At 41.7% G+C, this 15993-nt stretch overlaps 1 protein-coding gene and 2 long non-coding RNA genes across 7 annotated transcripts in view; 2 read left to right on the top strand and 1 right to left on the bottom strand.

Annotated features, from left to right (window-relative positions):
- The window catches only part of LOC118495268, a 16773-nt gene extending 2160 nt beyond the window's left edge, over positions 1 to 14613 (top strand). The window contains exons 2-3 of the long non-coding RNA XR_004897618.1: positions 4554 to 4558; positions 14500 to 14613. This is a non-coding gene — a long non-coding RNA (uncharacterized LOC118495268). The remainder of the gene's footprint in view (positions 1 to 4553; positions 4559 to 14499) is intronic.
- The window catches only part of LOC116036653, a 21522-nt gene extending 6033 nt beyond the window's left edge, over positions 1 to 15489 (bottom strand). Inside the window, exons 1-2 of the long non-coding RNA XR_004101671.2 lie at positions 15474 to 15489; positions 14564 to 14569 (exon numbers count right to left, since the gene is read on the bottom strand). This is a non-coding gene — a long non-coding RNA (uncharacterized LOC116036653). The remainder of the gene's footprint in view (positions 1 to 14563; positions 14570 to 15473) is intronic.
- epha8 (eph receptor A8) overlaps positions 1 to 15993 on the top strand; it is a 147036-nt gene that overhangs the window by 88344 nt on the left and 42699 nt on the right. The gene's annotated exons all lie outside the window — the stretch shown is intronic.

Genomic DNA, 15993 nt, shown 5'->3' with positions numbered 1-15993 from the left:
ATTTCCGAACCTAAATATCATTTCTAAATATCTGTCCGAACAGTATCCGGCCTCTAGTATCAACCACATGCAGTCTGATGATCAGACAGGTTGAATATGTAGTTTTCTGAGGATCAGACAAAACAAACAGAAAAAAACGAACTGTAAAATTGTTACCGAAACAGTTCATTGTAAACATCTATTCCAGGCATCCTTACCTTCAGTTTTACGTTCAAATGGATGCTTCCAAAACCCCTGGCCTGGTCCTAAGCTGGGCCCAGGATCATTTACAATATGAAAAAAAAAAATAATAATAATAAATAATAATAAAAAAAACTTTATCGGCTATTTTTGTTTTTTTATAATTACCTTGAGCATGCTAATTTGAAACTTAAGTAGGCTAATGTCAGTACACAGAGTCCTTAGTTTGTATCATTAGTGGGCTAACTAGCCAGCCTTAAATTGCATCCACGTTTCATTCACTTGCTTCCCTTCCTCGCGTCATAGTCAGCTCCATTGAGGAAATCATGCGAGGAGAGAGGAAACGAGGAAATGTGTTTTCAGAGGATGAGATGTCCTTTCCTCTGAAGCGTCATGTGATTTTGTCAGCTGTATGGGCGGAGTAGGTAATGGCTTTCAGCTGCACGGCATCCGGGAAGGCTGCTCTCATGTATCCTCGCTCATAGCTCCTCGGAGATCCCTCCTCGATCATAGCTCCTTGGAGCAGGAATAAGAGCTTTGAGACAGCCTTCATAAAGGAGGGCCAAAATGAATTCCAGAAGAGAAATCAAATAAAAGACTTGGAATCCACCTTAGGACTACCCCTGTACTTTCAGTACCCTTTGGGTACCTAGAAAAGCTCTATGTAAATGTGATTTTTTATTATTATTATTATTATTATTATTATTATGATTATTATTATCATAACCAGAACTACGAAATACAACACGTTTTAATAGACTTGAATGATCTTTTAATACATCAGACAAATACAGCACAGTAGTGTCAGGGCATGACAAGCGGCTAATTGAAATGTCTCAGTTAGCTTAATTAGGATGTTCAACTTCACTGGAAGGTTATCGTGTTCATACTGTACAGACACAAACACACACACACACACACACACACACACACACACACACACACACTGCAGTTATCGCCACAGGATGATGTCAACCATGCTAAACAAAAACTTTACAAAAGCACAAAACAACAGCTATCACAGCTGCTGCGGCCTCAAGCTGTGCATTGGGAAAATGAGGCGTTGGGAATGTGTGTGTGTGTGTGTGTGTGTGTGTGTGTGTGTGTGTGTGTGTGTGTGTGTGTGTGTGAGAGCATCAGTGCTAAGGGATTTGTTGTTGCTGTGCCAAGACTAATTAGTCTTTTTGTGTGTCTGGTTGGTCCTCATTGGTGGAGGGCCGAGGATTTTGAATAGTCAGTGTGGAGAGGGGAGGGAAGGAGAGAGAAAGAGGAGAGCTGAGGTGGAAAGGATGTAAGAAAAGATGAGAGGAGAGGGAAGCAAAGAGAAGAGAGGAGAGGAAAGGGAGAGAAGGAAGGGGTGAAAGGAAATAGCAGAGGAGAACAGAAGAGGAAATAATGATAGGAAAGAAAATAGTAGAGGAGGAAAGGAAAGAGAAGAGCAGCAGAGGAAATGATAATAGGAAAGAAGAGAGGAGAGGAGGAAACGATAAAAGGAAAGAGGAGAGAATAACAGAGCAGAGTAGAAAGGGAGGAAAGGGAAGAGGAGAGAGGGTATTTGATGCTGTTAAGCCATCATAACTGAGTGTGTGTGTGTGTGTGTGTGTGTGTGTGTGTGTGTGTGTGTGTGTGTGTGCGAGCGAGAGAGGGAGAGCGAGCGATAACAGAATGAATCATATCTCAGCCAGACACAGCACTGTTGTGTCACTCAAACTTCCTTCCAATCTTTGTTCTGATTGGCCAAAGCCCTATCTCCACAGCAGGTGCAAAGGGCTACACATCAGTACACAAAGCATCTTTGCTGACACACACACACACACACACACACACACACACACACACACACACACACACACATACCCATGTTACCAGCTACACAAAGACGCACTCTCACAAACAAATCCTCTTATGTGCAGCCCATATGAATGCTTAATTCAGGAATGAAAACACACACACAAAAGGCTGAGAGCTGCTGGGTAAATTATTGATTGAGTGTGTGCCACCCTTGGCCTGCGGTAGCCACCCATGTCCCAGTCCAGTGTCTACGAGCTATTAGTGCTGACAGTAAAGAGACAGGCAACATGATAGCAGATCACTGAGAAGCTGGCAGCCTCCGTCTGAAGGGACTGCGGGACTTCTTCAAATGATTTTCTGCCCTGACTTCTTGTTGAGATAAACTGATGTGCACACAGGGCGCTGTCATTTACTTCTCCCTCTTCCAGGCCTCCACTGAAGGGAACACAGTTTGTATGGATGTGGATGGTTGAATGTATGTACTTTGTACTATGTGTGTGTGTGTGTGTGTGTGTGTGTGTGTGTGTGTGTGTGTGTGTGTGTCTTGAATTGCAATGACGTTGGCATTTAAAACAGGGGCACCAGTTGGGAGACTAAATTTCACTCTTCCATCAATGTCAGTTGATTCCTTGGATAAGTAAAACTGAGACTATAGAAATGTTGAAAGTTAATGCTGTGTAAATTGTCATTTCTCATTGAAAACCAGAGAAGGCTCTGATGCAGTGTGGTAAGATGTCAGTTGAACATCAACTCTCATTTCTAAGACAACTAATAAGTCAAAGGCTTTATCTTGGAAATACTACACTTTATTTTTGCTTGTTTAAATTTGCCCAAATTAAAGCTGATAATTTGTCAGATGTTTCTACTGGGCATCCTGGGCCAGAATGACCTGCTGGGTGTAACAGGTGTGATCTTGCATTGTGTTATGGAGAGACACCACAGGCCAGTATTCCCAGTTGAGTGGTTTTGTTCTGGTAATAGACAAACAGTGGGGTCACTGGACTGTTCTTGAACATCTATCCACGGCAACAATGGCACTAGACCTATGGAAACCCTCGTTGCCACAACAAACAGCTTAGTAGATGGCTAATTTAGGTAGCAACATAGCGTACATTAGGGCTGTGTATTGGCAAGAATCTGGCGATACGATACGTATCACGATACATGGGTCACGATTCAGTATATTGCAATATATTTCGATACTTTGCGTAAGCCGATATATTAGGATTTTTTAAAAGTATTTTTAATACTTAAATAATAAAAATTTTAGTATTTAAAATATCTACCTATATCGCCATATGGTTTGAAGGACTTGATGACGATAAGGCTTGCGATATATTATATTTTTGGAATTTGGGATTGAGTGAAAATAAACTACACTGTGTTAATTCATGGTATGTGGCAGTGGTGGCCTAAAGGCGAGCTTGTGACCGGGAGGTCGTCGGTTCAATCCCCAGACCGACAGGATGAAATTTGGGTGGGGAAAGTGAAAGAGCAGCACTTGTCCCTCCCTCATTACCACCACTGAGGTGCCCTTGAGCAAGGCACTTAACCTCCAATGGCTCCAGTGGAGCTGCTCAGTGGCAGCAGCTCAGACTGTGGTTGTACTGGGCAGCTTCCAGGTATGAATGTGATCAGATCAGACTGTGGTAGTACTGGGCAGCTTCCAGGTATGAATGTGATCAGATCAGACTGTGGTAGTACTGGGCAGCTTCCAGGTATGAATGTGATCAGATCAGACTGTGGTAGTACTGGGCAGCTTCCAGGTATGAATGTGATCAGATCAGACTGTGGTAGTACTGGGCAGCTTCCAGGTATGAATGTGGTCAGATGAGACTGTGGTAGTACTGGGCAGCTTCCAGGTATGAATGTGATCAGATCAGACTGTGGTTGTACTGGGCAGCTTCCAGGTATGAATGTGATCAGATCAGACTGTGGTAGTACTGGGCAGCTTCCAGGTATGAATGTGATCAGATCAGACTGTGGTTGTACTGGGCAGCTTCCAGGTATGAATGTGATCAGATCAGACTGTGGTAGTACTGGGCAGCTTCCAGGTATGAATGTGGTCAGATGAGACTGTGGTAGTACTGGGCAGCTTCCAGGTATGAATGTGGTCAGATCAGACTGTGGTAGTACTGGGCAGCTTCCAGGTATGAATGTGGTCAGATCAGACTGTGGTAGTACTGGGCAGCTTCCAGGTATGAATGTGGTCAGATCAGACTGTGGTAGTACTGGGCAGCTTCCAGGTATGAATGTGGAACTGTGTGAATGTGATCAGGGCTTACCTGCAAAAGAGAGGCTTCCAAAGATCGTCTATTACCGTTTTAAACCGTTCTATAGAGAAGAATGACATCACTGTTTTGACTTTTGGGCCTTTTTTGAAGAAATGTAAATAGTTTGTCCTTTATATGAGTTATAATGTTCATTATGTTTATTTTTGCACTTGATGACTTTAAATATATAGGAGAACTGTTTTAGACAACACAAATGCTTGTGTAGCATTGCTGTGTGTGTGTGTGTGTGATATCAATAAACAAGACATTATTATTTTTGAGTATTGGCATAAGTGAATGTCATGAGAGAAAAAGTGTCTGGAGTTTTTCTTTTTTATGTAGCTATTTTGTCAACTGTATACGTTATGATGTTTATTTTTTCACAGTTTGACTCCCAAGACATATGAGAAGTGTTTTAGACAGGAGATTGGCTTAGCTTTTGTTGCTGTGTGTGTGATATCACTACATATCTGTGACATTCAATTTCCGTTTTATTTATTTATTTCTCTTTATGGTCCCACAATCGTTTTTTTTTTTACATTCAAGTGACCTCACTGCAGCACAAATATTCTAATAGCCCAGTTTGTCCTGAAAAAATATACCTGAGGGTGCAAGTTAACATGAATCCAACGTATTATTAGCAAATATAAATGTATTTGTGAAAAAAAAACATTTATACTGGCCTCAACATGACATCATGACTTCGCATAAATATACACGCCCACTTTCATAAGCCACATGGCGTGTTATCTGTACGCATTATGAGCTATCTGCGTGTATGTCTACGCCAGGGGTCACCAACACAGTGCCCGCGGGCACCAGGTAGCCCCCAAGGACCACATGAGTAGCCCTCAGGCCTGTTCTAAAAATTAAAATTGAATATTATCTGTTTCCCACCTTGTGGTCATTGTTGATAATTATTGATAATGAGAAATCAAGGCTTTTGCAGTTGCAGCCCCGAGACTCTGGAACAAGTTACCCCCTGATATCCGCACTATTACAGATGTAGCTCTTTTTAGGTCCAAACTTAAAATGTATCTGTTTAGTCTGGCTTTTAATACGTAGCGGTGGTGTGACAATTTCATTCTTCTGTTTCTCTGTAACTATTTCTGATTTTACATGTTCTTTCTTTATATTGTATGATATGTGTTTTAATTCTTGGTTTCGATGTTAAGCACTTTGGATACCTGCTGGTTGCTGTAAAGTGCTATATAAATAAAGTTTGATTGATTGATTGATTGATTGATTATTAACGTGATCAGTGTCTTCACATAGATGACTATCATTAATCATTAATAATCATATATAACTAAAGGCAAACTGAGCAAATTTGTTATTTCAGAAGAGTGTATCAAACTGGTAGCCCTTCGTTTGACTCAGTACCCATGAAGTAGCTCTCAGTTTCTAAAAGGTTGGTGACCCCTGGTCTACGCTGTATAAAGTGGGCGGCAGTCTGCAACGTCACAGCATAAACATACACGCCACGTGGCACTTTCTAAAGCCACGTGGCGTGTTATCATGAGGCTACGTCACACGCGGGTTTTAGGAAAACAAGAAACACAGAAAACAGACAAATGGTTGAGTTTAGGAAAAGAAGAACGAGGTTGGCTTTAGGAAACGCACGCCACCACAACCACGGGTCACGATCCCTGGTCTCCTGGGTGAAAGTCCTGTGTTTGACCCATCCTCCCCCCCAACCAATCTCCCTGTGCAGAGATTCGCCCTTTCATACTACTCGCTACGGCGTCAATGCACATGCAATTGCAAGGTAATGTAAGTCAATGGAGGCCAAACGGCGTTGATAAACACGCTAAAAAGCGAGTATGCTTCTTGATAACACGCCAACAATGGCATATGAATTGGCGTGTAATACATGCGCCACTTCATGAGATCAGTCTGCTGGCCTATAGGTCACTAAGGTAGCCATGCACAGATACAGTTAATCCCAAAGGATTCACTGAGCCACATATATGTGTAGCATTAAAACGTGATTTATAAAATCATGCCAACAATTATTATTTTAATAGCTTATGCACTAAAAAGGTATGTATAAAGGCTTTAGGCTACCCACACGTTATTGTAGTTTACAGTAATACGCAACTTTATTTTATACCATATATGTAGTAGGGGGTCCCTGCTCCGTCTCGGTTTCAGTTAAGGGGTTCTTGGCTTAAAGGTCCAGTGTGTAACGTGTTTAGTTGTTCATTATCAAAATCTGTGTTGCCCATTCACGAACTTGTCCTTTTTCATGAATATTTACCACCACCATCAATTCCAAGTATTCCTTTTGGCTTGAAATTTTACATTTGCGTTTGCATGAACTGGGGTAGACGCTCCATATTCATGCTCCATCTTGAAATACGTTAGCTGGTAAGAGACATACAGGACATACTGCTCCACCTGTGTGTGTGTGTGTGTGTGTGTGTGTGTGTGTGTGTGTGTGTGTGTAAGGGACATACAGGACATACTGCTCCACCTGTGTGTGTGTGTGTGTGTGTGTGTTTGTGTGTGTAAGGGACATACAGGACATACTGCTCAACTTTTCACGTTCTCTCTGTCACATGATAAAACTCACAGCTGCTGCTAATGCTGCTAACGGGTATCGTAGTTTCCCGGCCCCGGCAAGTTTGAAGAAGGAAACATGGAGGACCACACGTATTCAAAATCCAAATTTCAGGAACAGGAGTCTTCTTCTTCTTCGCCCAGAAAAAGAAAAAGGAGATTGAAAAGAGCAAGAGACCGGCTTTTTGAAGCGTGAAGGCTACCGTAGCTGTAATATGTACTTTGAACTGCGTGGTGCGAGAGAGTTGACTGATATATGATCTCAACGCTAGACGGGAGAAATTCCTACACACTGGACCTTTAAAAAATGTTGAAGACTCCTAGTTTACAAGACTGTTGGTCCTCAGAGGAAATTTTATCATCCTGAGTAATTATTATTTGAACAAACCTCTGCTCGAACAGACGCAGACATTCACCCCAAAACGCGAGTTCCAAAGTTGTTCTGTCTGTACTTCCCAATCCAAATGTAGACTCTCAGCTCGTTATGTGAGCTGCTTGATAAATCAGAGAGGACTTGTACCTTGTTTTGCATGTTAAGTGTGTGAACTTTGTTGACAGATATGTTATGACTGGAGCTGACTGGCAGACCGATTGTGACCATTATAGCGCATTGTGACTCCTGCCTCTGTGCAGCTCTCTCCCTCGCACACTTTGTCCTTTTCAAATGTATAAATAATCAAAAACGGTTGATTCATTTCCCCTCCGATGCATTGCAGCAATTGCTTGTGTCGGAAAAGGAGAAAAGTTTAGCCTCCCCTTCCCCGCTGACTCGCCCCATGCCCTTTCCCTCTTGCTTCAATTTCCGACACACACACACACACACACACACACACACACACACACACACACACACACACACACACACACACACACACACGCTTCACACTGTCTGCTCTCAATCCGCAAAATGCCTGTCTGTTTTGAGCTACCCTTCCCCTCGACCCTCTCCCCACTCTCCGATCCCCTCCCCTCGTCCTCCCCTTGTCCTCCCACTCCTTCCATCAGACACAGTTTAATGGTGACAGCCATTCAATCGGATAATTAACATCCGTTTAACGCTCATTAACCGGGATGTATTTGTCTCGTTTGATTCGTAATTACCAGGCCCTTTTCACAGGAAAACACTTCAGTAATGTTTCCTTTGTGATGGCTTCATTGATGGAATTGATTTGAACACAGCAGGGGGGCCAGGGGAGGCAGGAATGTATATGGACTGAAGATATTGACGCCATACTTGTCATTTGTGTTAGTCTCTCTCATATAAATGTTCTTCAGGCAGATAGAAATTCAGAAATGGAATAAATTGGTATCATCTGTACCATGAATACAACATATAATAAAATAAAAAAACAACATGATTCACATGTACTGTGCATGTAGACAAGTATATTCCAAGTATATTTTTCTGCGACAGAATAAAGATGTGAAGTGAATTAATCTCCAAAGCATAAATAACCAAAAGGGATATTTTCACCTCATATTTTTTGTCTCTATTTTTTTAGGGTTATGGTCTCTTTTTTTTTAGGTTTCTCTTTCGTTGTACACAAAGAAATTCTTTGTATACAGCCAGACCAATCAGTACATTTTAAACCTTTTGCATTAAATGATTTTTTGGCCACCTGGGGGCAGCGCAAAACATAAACGCACCATTGACATATAATCACCTTACAGAGTTGATATGGCTTCTGCGTTAGCAAGCACTTGCACTGTACAATGCCACAAGACACTTTTCCATGCAAAGGACATCCCCAATAATTATTGCAGACTGTCTGTGCTAAACCTAGTCTATATCAACGATGTTTCATTTTCGGGATAGTTCAGGTGCTGCCGGAAATTCTGCCAGATGTGCGTCCCCTTCCTCTGTCTCTGTGTTGGCGTTCTAACCTCCGGTGGATTTGTGAGGACTATGGTTAACTGCTCCTCAGATCTCTGCAGAGTTTTCTGTTTCACGACTAAAACTACTTTTGAACGTCCACATGTTCCACCAAAACAAGTTCCTTTCGGAGGCTATTTAGCAGAGGCACCGTTGCTCCGTCTGACGCTTAGCGCCGCCCATGACGATTGTGATTGGTTTAAAGAAATGCCAATAAACCAGAGCACGTTTTTCTCCCATCCCAGAATGCTGTGGAGGAAGGTCTGGCAATTTGAGACTATGTTGACCCCAACACAAACAAGCTAAAGCCATCCATCTATCATTCCTAAAGGACCCTTAACAGCCCCCATCCATTCTATCCCCAAGTTCATCGATCACCATGCACGTAGACATACTACACACCTGGACACACTGAGTAAATCAGGCTTACCTCAAATTGGAACGCAATCCTTCGTTTAAAGTGTACAGTGTGTTGAGACAGAGCGGCAATCCAGCTGATAGCATCTGGACATGCAATGTAAAAGGAAGGACAATGTGGATAGTAAGTGTCCCATTTCCACAGCTGATCTCACAAACACGTTCATCCATCACTCCGACAGGTCCAGCAGCTCGTTAGTGGCTTCATGTGCTCCCCAGGGAACCAGCTAAGCAGCCTTTGCCTAACTTTGGAGTGGATTTTGGGGTGCGCTCGATTCCTTTACAAAGGCGATGCTGTACGAGGTCTAGGACATTGGGACTGGATGTGTTCTTGAAGCACATGTAGAACTTTAAGATCGGCTCTTTTCGACAGATACATTTTAAAGTAAACATTTGTGACATTTGCTGTTCTAAAACATGAAGAAACATAGCATAGGCTGCAATAGGGGCGAGGTTTGGGTTAGTGCATTTAGGTGATCAAGCAGCATGCCAGACTTTTAGTATGGATTTAAAATGTCTAAATAAAAACAAATTAAACAAAGAAATAAATTAAAATACAATACACATTGTTATATGTATTTTCGGAAACACTTTCTAATAAGGGTACATGAATTATCATGAATTCACGCATATCTTATGTATCAATGTTGAAGACGGACCAGGTCAGCACTTTATTTGAAGGGCCACAAACATGACGGAGTAATGAAATTACAGTACATATGTACGAACGGATCATGAGAACAGTCTCGCCACGACAACAGAAGAGAAGTAGATTGTTTGTTTGTTTTTAATAAGGAAATGCATTCATTGTTTTATTATTTTGTGTTGTCTTTTTATTGTAGATTTCTAGATTTACTTAAATGTATCCTTGAAGCAGAGGCTCAGAGCCAGCACTGGGCACTGAATCTGAGCTTTCAGCAGCCAACCCAGGTTGCACTTAAGACCCCCGCTCCACCCCGCTCCTACCCGCTCCTACCCGCTCCTTCCTGTCTCCTCACGCGTGGGACGATGATGTGCTTTTTCCAGCTCCCCCTCGTTTCCATTGTATTTATTTACCCACTTATACAGGGAATAAATCAAGGTCAGCACACAATGCCGCACACGGCAATTAAGATGCATTGTAATGCAAATTCCCCTGTAGCGAGTGCACTTCATTGACAGGTACTGACACGCCGGGCAACACGCAAACAGCCACACACAAACACACACACGTGCAAAGACATACATATGCCAACTTACAAATTCTGTAAACAGTTTACCGAGGAGTGCGACCGAACAGTGTTTTCTTTTTATGCTACTTTCTACTTCTACTCCACTCAGAGGTAAATATTGTACTTTTTACTCCACTACATTAATCTGACAGCTTTAGTTACTTTACAAATTGAGATTTTTGCACATAAAACACATGTAGTTTTTAAAATACTGTTTAATTACAAATTAAAGTACCCAACAATATAATGGCCTCCTAGTACAGATTACCCGAATAAACCAACAAGGTCTCAATCCCAACTTGTGAAATACGGACGCTTGGTCAGTGGCCCTCAGCGTCAGATACGACACAAAAAGCACCCTTCAGTGTGTGTGTAGAACACACCGGGCAGAGCAGCAGCTCCGCGGCACTTTAAGATGACGTAGTATTAAGAGTGACAACGGTGGCGAGTAGTATGAAAGCCCAAAATTCCGTGTAAGGAGGGTGGTTGGGGTGGTGGATGGGTCAAACAATACAGGACCTTCACCCAGGAGACCAGGGTTCGTGTCCTGTTCTTGTCCCGCGTGTCACTAAAAACATTCATTTTTTAATCCCACCCACGATCTTGTGCTGCATGTCACTAAAACGTACGTCCCGACCCAGAGCGTCCAAAGTGACACCAAAAGTCCCGGCTAAAAGCTGTTTTATGCTTCTGCGTCAACTCCACGCCGTAGCTACGGCGTCTCTCCTACATCGTCCTGACCCTGTCTGAGTTCTGTGTCGGGGTTGCTTTGCATCGCGGTGCATTTCACCGCCACAACGCTAGGGGGCAATAAGTCTGAGCTTATGGTATGTTAGCAAGCTAACTATAGCACAACTGCCCACAAATTACTGCTTGCTGGCGAAGTGCTAATTTTAAAACGTTACTGACATATAGACACTTTACAAACGGATAACCCCGTCATTGTAACCAAAATATGTCTGAGTTTATTTGCAAAGCTTACGTCAGTGAACTAGCATGTTGCTACTCCCGACAGCAGGCTGCTGGAAACACCCACTATCGACACCAGTTGACCAATCACAGTCCTTGCGTTACACATTTTTGGAGGTGCACGTCAAGCTACAGCGGAGGGCTCGGAGTAGGGTTCGTGGCGACGCAGAGGGGTCTGCGGGGGTATGCCATCGATTCGACGCAGAAGCATAAAACAGCCTTAAGCGCGTTTAGATATGAGGCTAAAGGAGACTTTTAGCGTCAATAACAACGGCAATAGCACCTGACCAAGCGTCCATATTTTACGCGATGGGAGTGAGACTGTGTTGATTAAACACAACCACTTGGTTTAGATTAACAGAGCTGTTTCCAGTTTCTAAAATGTGAGGATTTTTCTGCATTGAGTACTTTTAATACTTAACTACATTTTCCTGATGTTACTTACATACCTTTATTTTTACAGTACTTTTACTTGAGTAAACCACTGCCAAGGACTACCATCTTCACGTTAGTGACACAGAGATTATTTTGTAGATACAGCAATTCAAGCTTGTAAATAAGGGCTTTAATTGCCTGTAACATACATGAATAGGACCCAATTGTTATATGCAATAATTCCATACTTAAATGTACAATATGGAATTTTCTGTGCTGGTCATGTGACCTGTAAGGTTTAATTTTACCGCTCAAATGAGAAAAGTTCTGTTCCAATATTTCCCGTGTTTATTGTGCTTAAAAACAATTGATAAGCAGGCTATATAAAAAATAATATCATCAAGGGATGTAGATTTATACTATTTTTTATTGAAATGTACTACTTGCTACAGGCAGACAGGGCAAAAGAATTAAATCAATGCACATAACATTGTGTCGATCTGAAATGAAACAGGCCTATTTTCCATTTGCTAGGCATTAAAAAATAAAACAATACAAACTACAGTACAAACAAACTGGCTCATGAAATTATAAAGTGCCGACTTGAATCAAAATAATTGTAAAAATTTGTCTTTCTGCAACTGGTGATGCGCATAAGCCTCTGTCTTCCGACAAGGTGACTTCGCTGTGCTGTTTCTCTCTGCTGGCACACTGGAAACGGGAATTACGCATGCTATCTTGGCCAGTTTGACCCACTCTGGATAGATTTCACCGTAATCCCTAATAAGGTGGTGAGATGGTCAAGCCCATGTAACTGCGGAGAGCTGTCATCATAGGGATGGCATCTCGATGTGCGTTTGTGGCATTAATGAGAGGGGCTGTAGCTGGTGCCGACTCGTCCTCGCTGGCAATTTCTTGGATTGAGTTACGTTAGACCGGCCGTTGCTTGGTTTTATAAAGTTATTCACAATATTTCCCTTTTTTCCCATGGCTTGGGCTTTGACTTTCCCGCTTGCTTGTCGCCGTTTGTAGTTTGTAAATCTACGGTAGTCTACTGCATGCGACACGTAGTTCTGTCCTTTATCGCTTACGCTGCAGTCTACAGTCCTTTTTTTAAATGAAAAAAACATGATTGTTCATGGTTTTAATAGAACAAAAGATATGAAAATCACTGTAGCCTATTTTAACACAATTGAAATTGTGCAGAGAGAATTATTTCCATCGGTCATTCTGACCAGAGACAATTAGAATTTTTGGTCCTCATCATTTTTTTTCGGTCAATGACCGGTTATTACCGGACAACGGAAACTCAGGTTGGATCGTCCATATTACACCGCAGACGCCACCACTTACCAAGTATTATGCCTGCTGTGAATGACTTAATAATCTTTGCAATCGGATTAGGCGAATAAATAAATACTCGTGACTTCAGCCCAGATTCCTCACATTATCATTAGCATCCAGACTTTGAAGAGACATTGCCGTGAATGTTGGAATGTTGCTCCAACTGAGTTTTGGGTGTTTTTGCTCAAAAAGGAAGAGTTCTTTTTAACATGTAAATATCAACACTTGTGTTCTGTGGTGCCATTATTAATTTAATGCCTTTCCTTGACACTGCTGACTGTCTTTACAGCCATCTGAAGGCAGCAGGAATCTGTTCCATACGCGGTCTCGAACTGGAGTGATAGATAGATAGATAGATAGATAGATAGATAGATTCTCTCCAGCCTGCATCAGATAGCAACATACCCCCCCGTGCTTATGTGCACATCAAACGTGTCGTTTTGATTATTCTGCACATCAACAGGCTTGTTGGAGACTGACGTATTGAAAACAGTCCTTCTTCACGAAAAATTATGAATCACCTACAACGTCTCGCTCCGCTAATAACTCCCTCAGGACCGTGCGCTCCTGACAGTCTTTCACCCTGCGCTCGTCATCTTTTTGGGCAAAAATTGTGCCTGGAGCTCCACATTTTTAATTATAATAGCCTACAGGTATGTGTGGCTGTGATGATTTTGTTTTGTATCAGCACTAGTAAAGTTTTTATTTAGTTTCTGAATAATCCTATAATGGATGGGCCGTGTAAGAGGCCAGACAGGAAAACAAACCATTCATTCATTCATTCATTCACCACACATAAGCATGGAACTGCCCTTACTTGCTCAATGTTATTTTAAATAAGATATCTGCTGAACAAAAATGATTTTTCCATGAACAGACTTATGCAAATCCCTGCCATGCTGGGCTGACACGCCGAGCAAATCCATGCCGAGCCAAGCCAGCACGTGTATGGAAAAACCCTAAATAGCATCTTTCAATATATTTTTCTTGCCTTTGTAAAATGCCCATGTCTTACAAACACCATGAAGCTGGTTTACACAGTAAAGCAGACTGTCTGTTAAAAGTTTGAGGCCTCAAATCCAAGCTGAGATAACCGTGTTGACATCATCAACATCATTTTCTCCGCTAAAGCCGCAGAAGACATTTTACAGGCTGAGAAGTACTTCCCCTGATGAGTTAAACTGATCTTCCTGAGTGGAATTAAAAAGAGTGCCTCTTTAACATTTTCCTTTACTGTTATATTTTGTAACGTGTGCTAATATTTTGTATATCTGTGGAGAGAGGAGTGTCAATGTTGACCAGTGTGGCAGGATTTAAACAGCATCTCTTTGTCCTCACAAAGTAGTGAAGTTCAAATGTAGTTTTCAACCAGTAACAGCTCTTACAGGCGAGGTATATCTGCCACTGAGGCTACATTTACATGACTACGTTTTGGATTAAAAAAGAATATCTTTTGCTACATTTACACGTTTCCGAGCCCCTAAACCCCCGAGACATTTGGAAGCACTTCTGACCCCGTTTTGATTTGGAATCTGCGGGGTTGTGTTGCAGTCTCAACGGCCGCAAACGGAGACCTTTGGCAACTCCGACACTGATGCCAATGTTTCGCCGCTTGATTGGGTCACGTACATGCTGCCTCCTGTTTACCCAGGAACATGCATGCCCAGTATACCAGAATGTTGATGAGATATGCGGTTTAGGCGTGTTAGTTTAAATGGAGATCAGTTCTTCTACTGGAGCTAAAACACTTGTGTGCACGGAGATCGCTTTTGGCCCAAAATGTAGCAATGTAAATGTAGCCTGAAATACATGCAAAATCACTATTTGCAAATTTTGCATTACTAACTAAACTCTATGTTAGTGTGCAGTTACCTTGCTGTGGGTGAGACTGAACAAGGCATTGTGATAGTCCAAGCTGTTAATATACACTTTACAAGGCTTTGGCTTTGTGCTAGAAGAAAAGCATGCACTTCCTGTTTTGTGCTGGAAAGCAATCCGTCCAATCCCTTGTCAAATCTGACTTGATGGCACACAGAATTCAAATGCCAAGCAGAGCCTGCTGATCCTGCTCATCCATGGTTTTAATTTGACTAAGATCTCCAAAAAGTATCTGATTAATTGACATTAAATACTACAAAAAACTGCAAAAGGGTTCTCCGATGTTTCCTCAGTTAGCCTTTTAAAATGATATCAGATTAGTAAACAGAATGGGCCTTTGTAACATTGGATGAATGGTTGCTGATAATGGGCAATGTAGATATTGCATTAAAGATCAGCCACATCTTTTTACAACAGTCGAGAACCCTTTTGCAATTATGTAAACACATAATGTAATCTGAAAACTGCTGCCCTGATTAAAAAAACAATGCAACTGATCTCAGCTGGTATTCTGTCCATAATGGAGTGGAATGGACATTTCTAAGTGACCCCAAACTTTTGACCGATAGTGTATAATTAAAAAAGATAAGTAATATGTACAATACAGTAATACATTCTAAATTGTGCAAATGTCAGGCAAAACCAGAACAGTATAGAAAACTAAAGATATATTGTTGTATTGTATTGTAGGTTGTATTTAGTAGCCTGATAGCTGAAGGAATAAAATCATTTGTTTTCTGTGCAGGCAATTAATAGTGCCGGCCTGACGGCATGACAAAAAATTCAATAGAAAGTGCATGGTCAGGTTGAGTTAAGAAATGTTCAGCTCTCTGAACCACTCTTTTCTTCCAAATAGAGCTGAGGTCTCTCTGCTGGACTCCAGTGATCTTGGAGCAGACCTTAATGTTCTTCAGACTTTTTGTCCTTCACAGACAACCCATTAAACCAGCACACAAATGAAAAGGTTGAAAGACTCTCGATAAAGGTTTGAGAGAAGTTACATAAGAGTTTTCTTGCAGACACTGAAAGAATTTAGCTCCCTTAGCAAATGAATTCTCTGCTGTCCTATATACTATATATACTATACAGTCAAACACTGTTCCCAGATATTTGTATTCTT

Source organism: Sander lucioperca, chromosome 6 (assembly GCF_008315115.2).
Source record: "Sander lucioperca isolate FBNREF2018 chromosome 6, SLUC_FBN_1.2, whole genome shotgun sequence".
NCBI classification, from domain to species: Eukaryota; Metazoa; Chordata; class Actinopteri; order Perciformes; family Percidae; genus Sander; species Sander lucioperca.
This window is presented reverse-complemented; position numbering and strand designations above follow the sequence as displayed.